Source organism: Neofelis nebulosa, chromosome 18, assembly GCF_028018385.1.
Source record: "Neofelis nebulosa isolate mNeoNeb1 chromosome 18, mNeoNeb1.pri, whole genome shotgun sequence".
Lineage (NCBI taxonomy): Eukaryota > Metazoa > Chordata > Mammalia > Carnivora > Felidae > Neofelis > Neofelis nebulosa.
Genome location: NC_080799.1, coordinates 37,749,781 through 37,768,120, shown reverse-complemented (window position 1 = coordinate 37,768,120; position 18,340 = coordinate 37,749,781). Strand labels below are relative to the sequence as shown.

At 46.0% G+C, this 18,340-nt stretch overlaps 1 long non-coding RNA gene across 1 annotated transcript in view; it reads right to left on the bottom strand.

Moving 5' to 3' along the window:
* LOC131501281 (uncharacterized) overlaps nt 1–17,717 on the bottom strand; it is a 29,929-nt gene extending 12,212 nt beyond the window's left edge. Inside the window, exons 1-3 of the long non-coding RNA XR_009256736.1 lie at nt 17,485–17,717; nt 17,077–17,160; nt 14,537–14,655 (exon numbers count right to left, since the gene is read on the bottom strand). This is a non-coding gene — a long non-coding RNA (uncharacterized LOC131501281). The remainder of the gene's footprint in view (nt 1–14,536; nt 14,656–17,076; nt 17,161–17,484) is intronic.
* Between the last annotated feature and the right edge of the window lie 623 nt (nt 17,718–18,340).

Genomic DNA, 18,340 nt, shown 5'->3' with positions numbered 1-18,340 from the left:
CACAGAATCTGAAACAGGCACCAGGCTCTGAGCTGTCAGCACAGAGCCTGACATGGGGTCCGAACCCACCAACAGCGACATTTTAAAGCTAATTTCCTATTTGGGGCACTTAGGTTATTTTCAGTTTTGGGTCCTACAAATAATTTTGTAATAAGCTAGGTTGGGTTTTCTGCTAACCAAATCTTTGCATACAGATTTGTTTTCTTCACATAAACTTCTAAACATAGAATCGAAGGGTTAGGGTGACATATTTGAAATCTTTGGATGCGAACTGCTGAACGCCCTCCGCATTTCCACTCTCACCCCGGACAGCGTATGAAATGCCTATTTCTCTATATCCCCACCAACACCGCATATTAAATAGTTGTTTAAAAATCTGGTGCAGATTGCTTTGGTGTGATTTAAAAAAAAAATTTTTTTTTTTTTTTAAATTTTTTTTTCAACGTTTTTTATTTATTTTTGGGACAGAGAGAGACAGAGCATGAACGGGGGAGGGGCAGAGAGAGAGGGAGACACAGAATCGGAAACAGGCTCCAGGCTCCGAGCCATCAGCCCAGAGCCTGACGCGGGGCTCGAACTCACAGACCGCGAGATCGTGACCTGGCTGAAGTCGGACGCTTAACCGACTGTGCCACCCAGGCGCCCCTAAAAAAAAAATTTTTAATGTTTTTATTTATTGGGGCGCCTGGGTGGCTCAGTTGGTTAAGAGTCCGGCTTTGGCTCAGGTCGTGATCTCGCGGTTTGTGAGTTCGAGCCCCGCATCAGGCTCTGTGCTGACAGCTTGGAGCCTGGATCCTGCTTCAGAATCTGTGTCTCCCTCTCCCTCTGCCCCTTCTCTACTCACACTCTGTTTCTGTCTCTCTCTCAAAAATAAACAAACATTAAAAAAAATTTTAAAGAAATATCATAAACAAAAACAAGTGTTCTGTGGATAGGAACTTCATTGTGCCTCAATTCCTCTTTAAAATAGGAATAAAAATATCAACCTCCTTGAGGAATTATGGGGATCAAATAAGTTAATACAAAGGCATTATGATAAATATCAACACATGTAGAATCAAAATTAACAACTCAGGAAACAACAGACATTGGTGAGAATGCAGAGGAAAGGGAACACTTTTGTACTGCTGGTGGGAATGCAAACTGGTGTAGCTACTCGGGAAAACAGTGTGAGGTTCCTCAGAAAATTAAAAATAGAACTACCCTAGACCCAGCAATTGCACTACTAGGTATTTATCCAAAGGATACAAAAAAATGCTGATTCGAAGGGGCACATGCACCCCAATGTTTACAGCCAACAGCCAAAGTATCAAAAGAGCCCACATGCCCATCGACTGATGAATGGATAAAGAAGATGTGGTACAATGGAGTATTACTCGGCAATGAAAAAGAATGAAACCTTGCCATTTGTAAAACGTGGATGGAACTAGAGTGTATTATGGCGAGCGAAATAAGTCAGAGAAAGACAAATATATGATTTCACTCATATGTGGAATTTAAGAAACACAACAGATGAACACAGAGGAAGGGAAGGAAAAATAAAGTTAAAAACAGAGAGGGAGGCAAACCATAAGAGACTCTTAAATACAGAGAACAAACTGAGGGTTGCTGGCAGGGTGTTGGGTGGGGGAATGGGCTAAATGGGTGATGGGCATGAAGGAGGTGCTTGTTGGAATAAGCCCCAGGTGTTTTATTGTCGATGAATCACTAATTTCTATTCCTGAAATCGTGATTACACTATATGTTAACTAACTTGGATTTAAATAAAATAGGGGAGCCTGGGTGGCTCCGTCAGCTGAGCATCCGACTCTTGGTTTCACAGGCCATGATCTCACGCTTTCGTGGGTTTGAAACCCACGTGGGGCTCTGCACTGAGCATGAAGCTGCTTGGGATTCTCTCTTCCCCCCCCCCCCCCCCCCCCCGCTCACACTGTCTCTGTCTCTGTCAAAATAAATAAATTTTAAAAAACCTAAATAAAATTAAAAAAAAAAAACACATGTGAAGCCATATGTGTGGCTGGGCGACCTTCTATGAAAATGTTATTAAGGATTGCCGCAATATCCAGGTCTTTGTTCTTGGGTGTCAGGAGATAGTGTTAGGCAGGGTCATATGACTGGCTCTGGCCAACAGATTATGATCAGAAGTGATGTGTCACTTCCTATCTGAGGGAGCAAAAAGCCACCGTAAGTAAGACTCTCCAGGCTTCGTCTTCCCCTTCGCGGAGGGTGGAGTCACAAGACAGAAGCTGCCTGCATCCCTGAGTCACTGTGCATCATCCTGTGGAGGGCAGCAGCTGTGATGGATTGTTGCTTGGACCCAGAGCAGGCTCTGCCTGAGCAAGGAATTCACTTCCGTGAGGTTTAGCTGATTCGATCTTCTTGTCATTGTGGTTCAGTCAAGGGCAGTAGCCTGACTACTAGAACAGATGTTTGAATGCTCCCAGACAATAACCCACACGGCACATTTGGAGGATGCAGCGTACCGCCCCTCGAATCCCTCACCCCACCCTGAGCCTGGGCCTCTCCTGTCCTCTTACAAAAGGGTGTTGCTTCAGCTGCTGGGAGAATTCACAGAAACACAGTCTGCCAAACATATTTGTACCATCAGCTCTTAGCACCCCTGGGGTACAGGGGACATGATTCTAATTTTTTTTTTCAGTTGAGATCTAACTGGCAATTGACATGTAACACTGTATTAGTTCTAGGTATGCAACATAGCGATTCAATATTTGTATATATTGTTAAATGATCACCACAGTAAATTTAGTTAACATCCATCACTGCACAGCTTTACAGACCCTTTCTCCTTGTGAATAGAACTTGTAAGATTTACTGTTTCAACAACTTTCCAATGTACGACACGGTATCATTAACTCTAGTCTCCAAGCTATACAAGTGCTGTATTTTTTAAGAAGGAAAGAAAATGTCCCTGTGATTTTGGGATTGTGGTCTGCCAGCGCCATGGTTAACGCACCCCCATTTGGGAAGAGCTAGGGAAGATGCACATATTTGCACCTGTTCCTTGTGCTGGGCAGCCTCTGAGGGGGTCCCCAAAGATCCACACCTCCTGGTATTCATGCCCTTGTGTAATTCCCTTCCCCATGGTGGGGGCTGAACTCACTGACTTGCCTCCAATGAATAGAATACAGCCGAAGTGATGGACGTCACCTCCAAGGGTAGGTTATAAAAAACTGTCATTTCTGTCTTGGGCACCTCCTTTCTTTTCCTCTGCTGAAAAGAATCCAGCTGCCAGGTCCTGAGCTGCCCCGTAGAGGCTTAATTAACATAACTATCACCCAAACTCTTTCCTTTCCCAAAGGAGATTACAGTAGAATCTTCTTGTAATCCCTCCTTCTGGTCCTTCCCTGTCCTCCCGACATCCCCAGGCAACCTTTCATCTGTTTTCTGTGGCTATAGATTAGTTTGCATTTTCTGTAAAGGGAATGAATCATAAGGCACACACTTTTTTTTGGCGGGGGGGTCTGGCTTCCTCTACTTAGCATAGTTATTCGGAGATTCACCCGTGTTGTACTGTGGACCGAGAGTCCATTTCTTCTCACTGCTGCATAGCAGTCCCCTGTATGCATGCACCATGGTCTGTTTATCTTTCCACCTGTTGGACATTCAGGTTGCTTCCAGTTTCTGCCTATTGCAGAGAAACACACGGGGGTGCCTGGGTGGCTCTGTTGGTTAAGCATCTGATTTCAGATCAGGTCATGATCTCACACTTCATGAGTTCAAGCCCCGCTTCCAGCTTGCTGCCTTCAGTACAGAGCCTGCTTCAGATTCTGTGTCTCTGGCTCTCTCTGGCCCTCCCTCACCCAAATAAATAAATACTAAACAAAAAAAATATTTTAAAAAAGAGCATGTAAGTATAAGGGCAGATATAGGCTTTCTTTTCTCTTTGGTAAATACCTAGGAGTATTGGTGGAAATGGTATTGGAAATGGTAGAGTATTATCGTGAGTGTATGTTGAATTTTATTTTATTTTGTGAAGTTTATTTTTATTATTTTTTATGTTTATTTTTATTTTTGAGAGACAGAGTACCAGTGGGGGAGGGGCAGAGAGAGAGGGAGACACAGAACTGGAAACAGGCTCCGGGCTCTGAGCTGTCAGCAAAGACCCCAACATTGGGGCTCGAACTCACGGAGTGTGAGATCATGATCTGAACTGAAGTCGGACTCTTAACTGACTGAGCCACCCAGGTTCCCCTATGTTTTTATTTCTTTTTTTTTTTAATTTTTTTTTCAACGTTTTTTATTTATTTTTGAGACAGAGAGAGACGGAGCATGAACGGGGGAGGGGCAGAGAGAGAGGGAGACACAGAATCGGAAACAGGCTCCAGGCTCCGAGCCATCAGCCCAGAGCCTGACGCAGGGCTCGAACTCACGGACCGCGAGATCGTGACCTGGCTGAAGTCAGACGCTTAACCGACTGCACCACCCAGGCGCCCCACCTATGTTTTTATTTTTAAAGTAATCTCCACACAGTTGGATATTACCTAAGTCTCTAAACTCACAATCCCAAGATCAAGAGTAAGATTCCCTACCAACTGAGGCAGCCAGGCATCCTGTATACTGAATTAACATTTTTTTTTAAAGTTTATTCACTTATTTTGAGAGAGAGAGAGAGAGACTACGGGAGGGGCAGGGATAGAGGAAGAGAGGATCCCACGCAGGCTCTGCACCATCAGCATGGATCCTGATGGGCTCAAACTCATCAACCATGAGATCATGACCTAAGCCTAAACTAAGTGTCAGGTTCTTAATGGGCTGAGTCATCCAGGCACCCCCTGTATGTTGAATTTTAAAAGAAACTCTTGGCTTATTTTTCAAAGTGATTGTACCACTCTACAGTCCCACAAACTACTCTGTAAGATGTTTAACCATTCTGGAACTAACCAGTAAACACCAGAAGTCCCAGTGTCTGTGACAGCCATCTCCCACCACCCCCCATTCCAAATGCTTCCCAGAATGGGGCGATACCCCCACCTCTGCTAGACCAGAGGCATTCTTGTTCCAGTGGTAGGAACCCCCATTTATGAACCATGGAAGAAAGCTTGTGAACCCATATTTCTTTTTTTTACTTCTTTTTTTATTTTATTTTATTTTAAGAAAGAGAGAGTGTGCATGAGCAAGGGAGAAGGGGCAGAGGGGGGGAGAGAGAGAGAGAGAGAGAGAGAGAGAGAGAGAGAGAGAGAGAGAGAATCCTAAGCAGCTTCCATGCTGCGCGGTGCAGATGAATCCTGACATGGGGCTTGATCCCACGGCGCTGGGATCATGACCTGAGCTGAAATCTAGAACCGGAGGCTCAACCAACCGAGCCACCCAGGTGCCCCTGTGAACCCATATTTCCGAACTGAGTTCATGGTGGCCAATGTACAAGACGGTAAGAAGAGCAGGAGGTAGCTACTAGCTGGCTACTACATCTTGGCTTGGCTTTGCATTTTGTGGTTCTTTGGTTTCTGAAAAGACCAAACTGCTCTTTATTTAGAAAACCACGGTTTACATGTAGTGGAGAAACACCCCGTGGTGGTTGGAACTTACAGTCAGGACCCGTTTGCTTTCTATTCTTAACTTTGCCTCTGGCCCTGGAGCCTCCCAGAGCCTCCCTGGGGTAAAAGTAAGTGGTGTTTGGTAATCTCGGGCTGAAAGGTGGTACTTAAGTCAAAAGTACACCTGAACTCAGCTAATTTTCTCTAATCACCTGTACCAGCCAAGGATCAGCGGGTGCGGGGGGCTTGGGGGGGGGGGGGACATGATTATGATGCAACCACAACCACGCACTGCAGGACGGCACGGAACAGTGTTGTGATTCCAAAAACCTTCATCCCTGGACCTTATCAAGCTGGAGTGTGCATCAGAATCCCCAGGAGAGACTGCCTGGTCCCACAGGAGGGCTTGTTAAAGCACAGACTGCCTGGTCCCACCCCAGAGATTCTGATTTCAGGTGTCTGGAGAGGTGCCTGAGAATTGTCATTTCTTACTTTCTTCCCTTCCTTCCTTCCTTTCAGTATGCTCCACGTGGAGCCCAAAGTGGGGCTTGAACTTACAACCCTGAGATCAAAACCTGAGCTGAGATCAAGAGTCAGATGCTTAACTGATTCCTCCACCCCCCCCCTTTTTAAAAAATTAAAAAAGATTTTTTAGGGGCGCCTGGGTGGCTCAGTCAGTTAAGCGTCCAACTTTGGCTCAGGTCATGACCTCGCAGTTCGTGAGTTTGAGCCCCACATCGGGCTCTCTGCTGTCACTGCCCACTTGGGATCCTCTGTCTCTCTTTCTCTCTGCCCTTCCCCAGCTCTCATGCACACTCTTTCTCAAAAATGAAAACAAATTTAAAAAATTTTTATTTTTTATTTATTAAAACTTTTTATATTAATTAATTAATTATAGTTTTTATTTTAGAGAATCTTCGTTTCTAGTAAGTTCCCAGTTGGCACATCTGCTACTGATCATGGGGCCACTCTCTGAGACGCGCTTCCTTCCTGGAGGTCTTTGCTAAGGTCAAGTCCAGCTGAGTCAGTGACCTTCAGCTGGGGTGATTTTCACCACCAGGGGGCGAGACTTGGAGACATTTCTGGTTGCCACAGCTGGTGTGCAGTGGGCATTGCTACTGGCATCTAGTGGGTAAAAGCCACGTCTCAAAGCATGAGACAGCCCCCCACACGAGTTATTCGGCCCAGAATATCAACAGTGCTGAGGCTGAGAAACTCTGAACTGCCGAGGAAAGCATGAATACATCAGAAGATTATTATCACAAGGAGTAAATAATACGCACCCATTAGGAAGAATGCCCTTTAGACCTTTTATTTCTTTTTTTCTTAGGCATTTTTAAAAATGTTTATTTATGTATTTTTAAGAGAGACAGAGGGAGTATGAGCAGGGGAGGACAAAGAGAGGGGGGCAGAGAATCCCAAGCAGGCTCCACTCTGTCAGCACAGAGCCCGACTTGAGGCTTCAACTCATGGACCAGTGAGTCGGATGCTTAACTGACTGAGCAAGCCAGGTGTCCCATTTTCTTAGACCTTTTTGAAACTTGAGGAATTGTTTGTGATGGGGGGCAGGGGAGAAAAGGAATACGTTCAACATTATCAGTGGTTTCATTAATTTTCTTTATACTTTATCACTTCCTAGAAGTTTCTTGTTTCTGTGTTTATTTATATGGCATCCGTCTCCATTTAAAAGGACCTAACACTTTAGGAGAGTGTTAACTAGTTGGTGGATACGTGGCTGGGGAAACCCAATGTCTCATAAGTCAAATCAATGGCGAGTTGACAGGTTCTTAACAACTGACTCCCTGAAAAGAAAAGCTCTGGTTTGCGGTATTTGCTGATTTTCATGCTGTAAACATCCCCCTCCCACCCCCCGTGGCTGATTTCAAGCCACCTCATGATGTCACCGGAGAAGGAGTTGGGTAGATGAACACAACTGGCTGGCCAAGCCCATAGGAGCCAGGGGCCCTGCTGTTAATTATGGAAATAATTATGTTAATATAAAAGACTTGAAAAATATATACATTTTTTAATGTTTATTTTTGAGAGAGAAAGAGAGAACGAGTGGGGGAGGGACAAAGAGAGAGGGAGATACAAATCTGAAGCAGGCTCCAGGCTCCGAGCTGTCAGCACACAGCCCAACGCAGGGCTCGAACCCACGAACCGTGAGATCATTACCTGAGCTGAAGTGGCAGAATGCTCAACTGACTGAGCCATCCAAGAGCCCCAAGACTGGAAAAAAGTATTAAAAGACTGGAAGGAAAAATGCCAAAAGACTAATAGTAGTACACTGGGATTATGCAAACATTAGAAACTATGAAGCTCCAGCTTAATACGAAATGAATTTGAGAGCGGGGGTGGGGGGGGGGTGGGGGTAGGGAAACAGAGGTGGCTCCTAGGCTGGGTTATGTCCTGGGTTATGGAGGAACAGAATCACCTAGCCATTCAATCGATGGAATGGGAAAAGATATTTGCAAATGACCTATCGGATAAAGGGCTAGCATCCAAAATCTATAAAGAACTCACAAACTCCACACTCCCAAAATAAATAATCCAGTCAAAAAATGGGCAGAAGACATGAACAGACACTTTTCCAAAGAAGACATCCAGATGGCCAACAGGCACATGAAAAGATGCTCAATGTCACTCCTCGTCAGGGAAACACAAGTCAAAACCACACTCAGATACCACCTCACACCAGCCAGAGTGGCTAAAATGAACAAATCAGGAGACTATAGGTGTTGGCAAGGATGCGAAGAAATGGGAACCCTCTTGCAGTGCTGGTGGGAATGCAAACTGGTGCAGCCGCTCTGGAAAACAGTGTGGAGGTTCCTCAAAAAATTAAGAATACAATTATCCTACGACCAAGCAATAGTGCTACCAGGCATTTACCCAAGGGATATAGGAGTGCTGATGCATAGGGGCACATGTACCCCAATGCTTATAGCAGCACTTTCAACAATAGGCAAATTATGGAAAGATCCTAAAGGTCCATCAACTGACAAACGGATAAAGAAGATGTGGTTTATATATACAATGGAATAGTACTTGGCAATGAGAAAGAATGAAATCTGGCCTTTTGCAGCAACATGGATGGAACCGGAGGGTATTATGCTGAGTGAAATAAGCCAGGCAGAGAAAGACAGATACCATGTTTTCACTCATAGGTGGATCCTGAGAAACTTAACAGAAGACCATGGGGGAGGGGAAGGGGAAAAAAAGTCACAGAGAGGGAGGGAGGCAAACCATAAGAGACTCTTGGATACTGAGAACAAACTGAGGGTTGATGGGGGGGTGGGGGAGAGGGGAAAGTGGGTGATGGGCATTGACGAGGGCGCCTGTTGGGACGAGCACTGGGTGTTGTATGGAAACCAATCTGACAATAAATTAAAAAAAAAAAAAAAAAGAATCACCTAGCCATTAATGTTACTTAGCTCCCAATTTCTGGTCTCCACCCAAATTCTAAATTTGTGACTGAGAGAATCAGTTGACATGATCCTATGCCAATTGTAGTGGAGGTTGGGGGCGGGGGGAAGATGCATATAAACATACGGTGCATGGGGGGGTGGGCATGTGCTGCAGGTGAAATGTGGGTGAGGTAGAAGTGATGGGGGCTGGGAGACTCTGCTGTGGAACGCTCGGTCAAGGAGGACTGCTCAGAGGAAGTGACATGTGAACTGAGACCTAAATGACAAGAAGGTGCCTGACAGCCTGGGACTGTGTTTTGAGAACAGCCAGCAAATGCCTTCCCACTCAAGATGCCATCTGCATATTGGGGCACAGGCATCGCTGGGGGGTTATTGGACGGGCACCCACCCAGGGTGCACCCCAGCTGTGAGGAACTGGACTGTGCATTTGAATGAGATCGACCGGGGGGGGGGGGCGGATTCAGGTGAGAATCACAGAGCTGGGGATTGAATTCGAGAGGCTGCATTACTGTTTCAGGATGCTGGTTTCGGTCAGATACTGTGACTCCACTGCATAGACATCTCGCCTCAATGAGAAGCTGTTTCTCTAGTGAGACCCAGGCTGGCAAACAGAACTGAGTCTTTGTTTTTCAGAGCTGTGCCATTTTATTACTTTACTTTATTTTATTTTATTTTATTTTTTAAATGTTTATTTTTGAGAGAGAGAGGAGAGCACACATACAAGTAGAGGACGGGTAGAGAGAGGGAAAGGGAGACACAGAATCTGAATCGGCTCCAGGCTCTGAGTTGTCATCACAGAGCCTGACATGGGGCGCGAACTCATGAACTGCAAGATCATGGGCTGAGCTGAAGTTGGATGCTGAACCGAATGAGCCACCCCAGCGCCCCTGAGAGCTGTGCCATTTTAAAACTGGTTTTGGGGGGCACCTGAGTGTCTCAGTCTGTTAGGCATCTGACTCTTGGTTTCAGCTCAGGTCATGATCTCATGGTTCGTGAGTTTGGGTCCTGTGTTGGGCTGTGCGTGGACAGCATAGAGCCTTCTTGGGATTCTCTGTCTCCCTCTCTCTCTCTGCCCCTCCCTGGCTCGTGTTCTCTTTCCCTCTCTCTCAAAAACAAACATTTAAAAAACCCCCACAGATTTTGGGAAAGTGAAGGAATCACTTAGCAGGCAGAAGCTGGAGGCCTGAGAAACAGCGTTATCATGAGACTTTTCACAGTGACATCACCACTGGGCTGAAGCGTACCTTCAGCCCAAGCCCTGGGCACCACAGGCAGAGTTCTCACAAGTCGGAAAGGCCACGGGCTGTCTTTCTGAATGCACTTAATTGCCTGTGATTCACCCCTCAGAGAGGAGCCAGAAAGAGAGATCGTTCCTAACCGGAGTACTGATAACTGGCAGCAACTTGCAGCTACTGAACACCAGCCCTGGAAGGAACACGCTGTTGTAATGGGGCAAAGTTGCATAAAAGGTGGGTAAAAGCAAAGAGGAAGCACAACCAGCAACCTCAAATTTCCCCAAGCTACAGGAGATTGCATTTATTTAGCACTGCGCAGATTACTACGTCCTTTACATATAACGAGCAATGGATTGCGTTTAGCTGTTGGTGCAGAGACCCAACCACAGCTGCTCATATAAACTAGAGGGCTTTTCTTTTACTTAAATAGTGGTCTGAGGACATCTACAAATTCATCAGACTTCCTCTTTTCTGCTCCACTATTCTCGGCATATGGCTTCCTTCCTCAAGGTTACCTCATGGTCAAAGATGGCTGCTGCAGCCCTGGCTACCTTGTTTGAGTTCCAGGCAACAGGAAGGAGGAAGTAGCAAGAGCAAGAGACCAAGCTAAGTCACTTCCTTTTAAATAGCTTTCCTGGAAGCCCCACCCAATGACTTCCTCTTATGATTTCATCATCCTCCCTTCCTTGCAAAGGAGGCTGGGAAATGTAGTCCTTAAGCTGGGCACACTGCCCACTTGAATACAATTTAGGCTCTGTTTGCAAAAAATAACTGTGGAATGGATATTGGGAGAGAAGCATGCAGTCTCCAACATGCTTACATTATCCCATTCTGTGCTCAGTTTTGAGAGACCTTTGGGAGAATCTATAATTTCCCCCACAAGGTCTGAGATTCTCTGACACTTTTTTCTGTGTTATAAACAGACTAGCAGTATTTTTTCTTTCTTTTTCTCTGGGTGGGGAGGGGAGAGAGAGAGAGAGAGAGAGAGACAGAGAGAGAGACAGAGAGAGAGAGAATCTTAAGCTGGCTATATCCCATTGACCCTGGGTTCATGATCTGAGCTGAAATCAAGAGTCGGATGCTCAATCAACTGAGTCACCCAGGCACCCCAAGACTAGCAGTATTTTCTCTTTTTCTTAAGAAAGGTAGAATTATTTGCCCAAGGTAAGCTGCATTTCATAGCAAGGGGAGGAGAACATATAAGGTTTCAAATCTGTCGAAAATCTTCTTTCACAATTTGTTTTCTGTGTTTCTACAGAAAACAAGAGTTTAGGGAGAAACACGTCCCTTTAATTTACCAAGTGAGGTGAGTTGTGACCACATTTGATCACAGGAAAGGCATGAGAAGGAATCAGAACACATCCCTCCCACACTCCTTCCCTCACCTCCCAGAAGAGCGGATCATTGTTCCCATACACGGTGACTGAAATGTGAGTGGGGGGAGTCACCCGCATCTCCAACAAGCCACCCCACCTTTGGAGTCCAGGACTGCATGGTCAAAAAATCTCACCCTCAGTAGGAAGCTGAGTGCAGCACGGGTACAATCGAGATGTGGTGTTTTAAAGTATATCCCCATTTCTATGGCATGCCTCCCTTCAAAGGTGGAGCCAATCCCCCTGGCCTTGAACGCGACCCAGAGTTAGTGGCTTGCTTCCATGGAAGAGGCTGTACACATGCTGTATGACTTCTGAGGCTAGGTCATACAAAGGAGAACTTCCTCCTGGCATTCTCCCTCAGCTCACCCCCTCTGGGGGAACCAGATGCCATGTCTCGTAGCAAAAGTGAAATTCAGAAACCAGCTCAAGAGTGTACTTCATAACGCCAACACTGGTGCTAAACTTGAGCAGGCAACGTATTAAAACCCAAAAAGGACTGCCTTTATTTAAATGTATGTGCGGTGAAATGTTAAGTAAAAGATGTTTGATTTTATCTTATTTTTATTGACCTCTTGTGCTCACAATGTTATTTGACTTTTCTCATGTCTTTTGACTCATGCCCTTCATTCTAACTTTGAGCTTTCCTGGCAGAAATTGATCTATGAGGCCACGTGTATGGCCTACTGTGATGAATGCACGCATCATGTATCATGAGAAGCTGTGGGTATCACCCATTCTCTTGACGTTGCTGTGTGTTAGTCCAGGAGAGAAGGTAAAAGATGGGCTTCCATTTAAGTTTTAATTCAATCACGTGGGGGCGCCTGGGTGGCTCAGTCAGTTGAGCATCCGACTTCGGCTCAGGTCACAATCTCTTGGTTCATGAGTTTGAGCCCCGCGTCGGGCTCTGTGCTGACAGCTCAGAGCCTGGAGCCTGCTTCAGATTCTGTGTCCCCCACTCTCTCTGCCCCACCCCTGCTTGTGCTCTGTCTCTCTGTGTCTTTCAAAAATGAATAAGCATAAAAAAAATTTTAATTCAATCACGTGAACAAATAATCTTGGGAGTGTGGAAAGCCTTTCTAAGCCTGATGCAAAACTCAGGAGCTATAAATTCAGAGACTGAACTCTTTAAAAAATTTTTCAAAGCAAGAAAAATGGAAAAGGATAAACGAAACAGAAAGCCAATGACAACCTGGGAAACTAGACTAGTCAAAGTACAGCCATAAGGAGATAACCTTTTTTCATTTCTTTGATCAGCGAAGTGCAGAGTTTTTGGGTTTTTTTTAATACCATTAGTAAGACTATGGAAAAATGACACGCATGTATTTATGGGAGCCAGTGCCAATTGCTCTGCCTTTCTGAAGCACATTTTCTTTTTCTTTTTTTGTATTTTTTTTATGTGTATTTATTTTTGAGAGAGACAGAGCCTGACATGGGGCTTGATCCCATGAACCATGAGATCATGACCTGAGCCAAAGTCAGGAGTCGGCTGCTCAACCGAGTGAGCCACCCAGGAGTCCTTTTCAGAATATTTTATTTATTTATTTATTTATTTTAATTTTTTTTTTTTTTAACATTTTATTTTTGAGACAGAGAGAGACAGAGCATGAACGGGGGAGAGGCAGAGAGAGAGGGAGACACAGAATCGGAAGCAGGCTCCAGGCTCTGAGCCATCAGCCCAGAGCCCGACGCGAGGCTCGAACTCATGGACCGTGAGATCGTGACCTGAGCTGAAGTCGGACGCTCAACCGACTGAGCCACCCAGGTGCCCCCCTTTCAGAATATTTTAAAAGGCTTTATGTACTGACAAGGAATGGTGTCAAACTATGTTAAGAGAAAGAAGAGTGCGATAGTACTCATAAAATGGTCACGTGTTTTTCCTTAAAGGGGGGACATACACGTGTATAGTTACATACACACATACACAAGGACACCATTTCCAAAGGTTACATGTTAGCTCTTGAGTATAGGATTGAGACACATGCCAGACAAAGTAGGTGGAATAACTTTTCACTTCTTACTTTCTGTTCTTCTGTGCAATTGCAATTCTTCCGTTGAAACAAGGAGTACTTGTTAGAACCAGTGAATACAGAATACGGTGCTCTTACAGGGGATTCTACCTCATGGAATGTATAGGAAAGGAGGAATTAAAGGATGGCCAAGATGAGTTAGTTGTACAGAGACCCTGAGTACGTGTTCCTATAGTACTAAAACACTGAAAACGGCCAAAATGCTTTGTGGTGATGAACTGATACATTATGATGGGCCTATACTGTGGGGTACTATGTGACTGTTAATAAGAAGTAAGCAGGTGACTACTGTTGACCTTTAAGGAACATGGGTTTGAACTTCGTTGGTCCACTTATATGCAAATTTTTTTCAGTCAATACAGTACAGTTCTGTGAATGTATTTATTCTTCCTTGTAATGTTCTTAGTCACATTTTCTTCTCTCTAGCTTCCTTTATTGTAAGAACAGAGTATATAATACATACATAGCATACAACCTACATGTTACCCAACTGTATATGTTATGATGGATGAGGCTTCCAATCAATAGAAAGCTATCAGTAGTTAAGTTTTAGGGGTGTACAAAGTCACATGGATTTTCGACTGTGCGTGGGGTCATACCCTTAACCTCCATATCGTTCAAGGGTCAACTGTATATTGTTGGCACGGAAAAGATGTCCAAGATATATTACAAAATGGAAAATAAAAGGTCAGTTTCATAACAAGCTGTGTAATATATCTTTTGTGTTTAAAAGTGTTTACATATGGGGTGCATGGGTGGCTCAGTCAGTTAAGCATCTGACTTTGGTTCAGGTCATGATCTCGAGGTTTGTTCGAGCCCTGCATTGGGCTGTGTGCTGACAGGTCAGAGCGTGGAGCCTGCTTCAGATTCTGTGTCTCCGTCTCTCTCTGCCCCTCACCCACTCACACTCTCGCTCTCAAAAATAAATGAATGTTAAAAAAAAAAAAACTTAAAAAAAAAGTCTTTATGTATACATACCTAAAAGTCTGGAAGGTGTTAAAAATCAAAGTGCAGGGGCACCTGGCTGCCCTAGTCTGTGGAGCATGTGATTCTTGATCTTGGAATCCTGAGTTCCAGCCCCACGTTGGGCACGGAGCCTATGAAAAAAAAAAAAAAAAAGAAGATATACATTAACTCACATTTTTTTCAGTCATCAAATGCTACTTACTTTAAATGGATGTGAAGTTTCCAGAGTTTAGCTGAGAGATGTCACATGCACTGTGGCTCCTATAGACCTCCCAATTCCAAGGTTGGAGGTTAATCCAGGATCACTTTCTCAGGCCCCTTGAGGACTAATTTTTTTTTTTTTTTTTTTTTTTTTAGTGCAGTCTTTATTAATTTCGTGGATGTGTGAGGAACTCAGTTCTTTTCTCATTTATTCTCATTGAATCTTGAAAGCAAACCTCAGGAATTTCTGTTATCATCTCCATTTTTGATGCTCAAAGAGTCTTACTAATGTGCCCAAGGTCACTCAGACAGGAAGTGCTTATAAAGTTATTTAGAAAGCCAAACTAGATGGCACTATCTCATCAATAGAAAGAAAAAAAATGTGGTTCAAGTCAAACTAGATTATTACTGGTTTTGTAAGCCTTTTCCATGTCTGTGCCTTTCTTTTTATTTTATTATTTTTTTAAAATTTTTGTTTATTTTTGAGAAAGACAGAGACAGAGTGTGAATGGGGGAGGGGCAGAGAGAAAGGAAGACAGAATCCGGAACAGGCTCCGGGCTCTGAGCTGTCAGCACGGAGCCCGACTCGGAGCTCGAACCCACAAACTGTGAGATCATGACCTGAGCTGAAGTCGGACGCTTAACCAACTGAGCCACCCAGGCGCCCCTTTATTTAAAGTTAATTTAATTTAATTTAATTTAATTTAATTAAAAAAAATTTTTTTTAACGTTTTATTTTTGAGACAGAGAGAGACAGAGCATGAATGGGGGGAGGGTCAGAGAGAGAGGGAGACACAGAATCAGAAGCAGGCTCCAGGTTCTGAGCTGTCAGCACAGAGCCTGACGCGGGGCTCGAACTCACGCACCACAAGATCACGACCTGAGCCGAAGTCATACGGTTAACCGACAGAGCCACCCAGGCGCCCCATCCCTTTATTTTATTTTTTAATGTTTATTTATTTCGTTTTTTTAAAAAAACTTTTTTTAAAGTTTATTTATTTTTGAGACAGAGAGAGACAGAGCATGAATGGGGGAGGGGCAGAGAGAGAGGGAGACAGAATCGGAAGCAGGCTCCAGGCTCTGAGCCATCAGCCCAGAGACCGATGCGGGGCTCGAACTCAGGACCGTGAGATCATGACCTGAGCTGAAGTCAGACGCCCAACCGACTCAGCCACCCAGGTGCCCCTAATGTTTATTTATTTTGGACAGAGATGGAGTATGAGCCGGGGAGGGGAAGAAAGAGAAAGAGGGAGACACAGAATCTGAAGCAGGCTCCAGGCTCTGATCTGTCAGCACAGAGCCTGATGTGGGGCTTGAACCCATAAGCTGTGAGACCATGGCCTGTGCTGAAGTCAGACACTTAACCAACTGAGCCACCCAGGTGCTTTGTATCTCTGTGCCTTTCAACTTATGTGTCCCAGTGCTCTGAGGGGCCTCTGCCTTCCAGGAGCCTTGGCTGTGCTTCATGGTCTAGCAATGCTTCACCCCCCAGGAAGTCCTCTGAAATTCCACCACTGGGAAATACCCATTTATCCTCCTTACAAATCTAACTTTCCGCCATCATAGCATAGGCCATATGCTGTTTTTACAGTAGCCACAGGTGAGCCTCATCCCATAGCCCTTGCAGGTTGGCTATGAGCACCCAGCAGGTATTGACGTGTAATAATGCTGCTTAGGTTTTATAAACAGCAGTTTAGAATGAAACTGACCAATAGCTTGGGTCTCCAGAGTCATCTCTGTGTGTCTGGGGGCAGGGAGGGGGAGGAAGAGAGGAAGAGAGAGAGAGAGAACACTCATTTAAGACCTTGGCAAGTCTCAGAAAAATCTCTATGAAAATGCCCTCAAATTAAACATTTTTTGCCATACAGGCGCCTGGGTGGCTCAGTCGGTTAAGTGCCCAACTTTGGCTCAGGTCATGATCTCGAGGTTTGTGGGTTTGAGCCCTGTGTAGGGCTGTGGTGACAGCTCAGAGCCTGGAGCCTACTTTGGATTCTATGCCTCCCTCTCTCTGGCCCTCCCCTGCTCCTGCTTTGTCTCTCTCCGTCTCTCAAAAAATACGTTAAAAAAAATTTCTTTGCCATAAAAATAACAGATTTTCAGATGTTTTTCTATTGTAATCATTGAAAAAATTCTTTTAATATTATAGAATCAACAGATAGTTTTTGCTGTGCTTGTGCAAAAGAGGTAAGCCCCAGGCTGTGTGCCTCTGATAGTGGATGGACAAAATGCATTCAATGGCCTGCTGCTCCCACTCTGCCTGCCTGACAACTTGGGGTTCCCCTCTAACACCCACTTTTGCCTGGCATGTACTTTCTGCGTGGCCTCCAACCCCCTTTCTTCCTAAACCTTACCTATCTTTTTAAAGATTCAACCAGGAAGAAGACTGCCAAGATTCTGACCTTGAAGTTTTTTTTTTTTTTTTGGAGACAGCAGTCCTGTAAGAAAACACATCAATAGTAGATCATTTCATGTAGTGATACGGGGTATGAAACAGTAAAACCAGGCAATAGGAGAGTAGAAGGCTCTACTTTAACAAGGCTGGTATGACAAGAGCTCTGTGCTTACAGGCCGTTTGAGCTGAGCCTTGAGAACTGAGGGGCGGGGGGAGGGGGAAGAGTCCAGAGAGAGTGTACCATGAGAGCAAAGGCCCTGTGGCAGAAAAGAGCTTAGTGTCCTGGGGAAACATAAAGAAGGCCAGAGTGAATGGGCAGCGCAAGACAAGCAGGGGATGGTGTCAGGTGAAAATAAAGGAGGCGGACCCATATCCTGTAGGTCAAAGTGAGGAGGGTGCGCGAGGTGGCAGCTAGTGGGGGATGGTGGCCTGGCCGACTTCTCCAGCCGTGGGTGGCTCCTGCCCCTGACGCCGGCGTCTGGGGTGGCGGGTTTGCCTCTGTGCGGTCATCGCCCGTTTGCGTGGCTGCTTCCACTGGGGTGCCCCGGGGTCACAGGGGCAACAGGGTCACCGCGCCGCGCGGGGTAACTGGAGGCCGCGCCGTCCGCGGAGGCCGCGCCGTCCACTCGGCGCGGCCACGCGGGTTCCGGCCGCGGGAGGCGGGGGCTGGCGCGTGACGCAGGCTGCCCGCACGTGGCCCCGCAGCGTGCTTGTCGGGACAGGTGCGGGGCCGCCACCCACCCCGGCTTGGGCTCCCCGTCCCGCGCTCCGTTGCGCTGGCGGCCTCCAGGGTGGACTGGCGGCCGCGACACGGGACGCTGTCCCCGAAGACCAGCCCGCTGGCCTTGCCACTTGAGAGTTTTTCTTCGAGCTCGGAGGCCCAAATTGCCCGTGAGAGAAATGGGACACTGAAATAAACAGATGGGGGAGCACTCTGCCAAGCTGGACACAAGTTGGGCGTTTCCTTCTCTTTCTCCACGTCCCTCCTCCCCTTTGGAAGCCCAAAGGGCTCGAGCAGGCTGGCTGCCACCCCCGACACCCCAGCGACTCCGAGGCGCGGAGGCCCGACTTACTTTTGCTTCCCCTGAGGCCGGGAAGCGCCTGAAAAGCCCCCGCGGGGCGCGGTCGCTAGGGCGGGTCACGTGACCCCGACTCGACGCCCCGCGGGGTGGTTGTGCCCAGCGGCGAGCAAGCGAGTGCGCATGCGTACCTTTTATCTCTCC